We start from the raw sequence: 2,461 nt of genomic DNA, 5'->3' as shown, positions 1-2,461 counted from the left end.
CATTAATAAATACAAAGTACTTTGTGTCTGCTGCATCTTTCAGTGCTTTTAAATCAAGGCTGAATACTTTCTTTCTGCCTTTCATTAAATCAAACTTGAGGCTTTTGATTAATTCCTCGTTCTGAACTCTAACTTTTATTCTTGTATTTTATCCGTCTTATTCTCATCTCATCTCGTTATCTCTAGCCGCTTTATCCTGTTCTACAGGGTCGCAGGCAAGCTGGAGCCTATCCCAGCTGACTACGGGCGAAAGGCGGGGTACACCCTGGACAAGTCGCCAGGTCATCACAGGGCTGACACATAGACACAGACAACCACTCACACTCACATTCACACCTACGGTCAATTTAGAGTCACCAGTTAACCTAACCTGCATGTCTTTGGACTGTGGGGGAAACCGGAGCACCCGGAGGAAACCCACGGGGAGAACATGCAAACTCCGCACAGAAAGGCCCTCGCCGGCCACGGGGCTCGAACCCAGGACCTTCTTGCTGTGAGGCGACAGCGCTAACCACTACACCACCGTGCCGCCCCTGTCTTATTCTATCTTAGCTTATTTTCTATTCTCTTACTATTTTTAATTGGACTTGAATGTCCGTCTATAATGCGTTTCTTCCTCCGTCCGTTCACCCCGACACACTACACACACATTATTGCCATTTTCACGCCACAAGTTACAAATTTGTCTCGTGCCTGTTGTCATAAGGAAAAACAAGCGACCGCAATACTCAGTCTAAAGCAGAGGTGGACAGTAACGAAGTACGTTTACTTGAGTACTGTGCTTAAGTACACTTTTTGAGTATCTGTACTTTACTTGAGTATTTTTTTTTGGAAACTTATGACTTCTACTTCACTACATTTGAAAGGCAAATATCGTACTTTTCCCTCCACTACATTTCTATCAAGGTCCTCGTTACTCTTTACTATGAAGCAGCTTTGAAAGTGGATGTTTTTTCTTTTCTTTTCTAAAACGTGATTGTTTATTCCGCAGGTGACACTAAGACAGCCGATCAGTAATCACTAGGGTCACGTCACGTCCATAGACTGGATAAAATCAAGTTCAATGATTTCTCCGCAGTGTTATTTGAACACGATCAGTTGATGGTAGAATGGAAGGAGGCGGTTCTTCTGGAGAATGCACGCACCCGTGGCTTTACCTAGAACCCATGTTTCAGTTTTCTGAAAGGATTAAAGAGTTGTTTCGTTTTAAATATTTGCTTTGTTTGTCTAAAACGAACCACATCACGGCCTACGAAAACTCGCCGTCCAACCTGCGGAAGCATACTGAGGTATATAAATGTTTTATTCCAAGAGAAAGCTTGTAATGAAGTTTGTGCTTCTAGAGCTAGCGATAACGTTGCAATAGCTATGCAGTTTGATTAGTCAAATGACTTTCTATGGATTTTCCCGCCAAGTTGCCACCGCCTTGTCCACGGCTAACGTTAAGAAGTTAACTTGGACACTATTAGTTAGCATGTAAAAACGGAGTTACGCTAACATGAATACCGTTAACTTATCCGAAGTCCTTTCAGGAATATGTTTTAGCATAATCTTGCCAAATAAACAGAATGTAGAAATCTTTCTTTTCTAGTAGCGTTAGCTACCCAATATGATTTCGAGTTTGAAAAGAGTTTGCTAGCATGTCAGGTGGAGCGTCACTGACTAGCTAGCTTAACGTTAAACCACCATGATGGCACAGCATGTGTTCATTTTGTGAATTCACAAAATAATCCAGTCGGTTGCTTCAGAGGCGTTAGGTTTTGTAAGCGTTGTGGCAATCATACAACAATGCATTGACAGAAAATGTACTTTTAATACTTAAGTATTTTTAAAAGCAAGTACTTCAGTACTTTAACTTAAGTAAAAATTTGACTGGACAACTTTCACTTGTATCGGAGTAACATTTGACCAGCGGGATCTGCACTTTGACTTAAGTAATGAAGTTGGGTACTTTGTCCACCTCTGATCTAAAATACTTCACAGTCCTTATGAAACAGCTTTTACAGCTTTTCTTTCAGCGCAACCACAATACATGATGACATATATTGCTTTAAAGTGCCATTCCACCATTGGATGTATTCTTTGGCATAAAATACAATATATTTTGACAACATATATAAATGGTATCACTAGATAGAGAAATCTTTTAGCTTCAAAATGATATATCAAACATAATTTTTTGACAACGACAAGTATATTAATTTTGCGACCAAAGTCACCCACCCTTTTAATTTCCACGCGTGATGTCATCGGCAGGTTCCCCTTCTTGTGTACCACGTGACGTGTGACGTGGCACATATTATCAGCAATGGCGGATAGAACGCGATAAAAATAATACCAATAAATCTAGCTAATACCAATAAATCTAGCTAACTGAAAGATTAACTCAAAATTTTTCGCAATTTTTTTGGCCCCCATATACAAGGAGAAATGACTCTCACTTTGGGGGTTTCCTGGTCTA

The sequence above is a fragment of the Neoarius graeffei genome, chromosome 20 (genome assembly GCF_027579695.1).
Source record: "Neoarius graeffei isolate fNeoGra1 chromosome 20, fNeoGra1.pri, whole genome shotgun sequence".
In the NCBI taxonomy this organism is placed as follows: domain Eukaryota; kingdom Metazoa; phylum Chordata; class Actinopteri; order Siluriformes; family Ariidae; genus Neoarius; species Neoarius graeffei.
The sequence above is the reverse complement of the archived record's forward strand: the minus strand, read 5'-3'. Positions refer to the sequence as shown.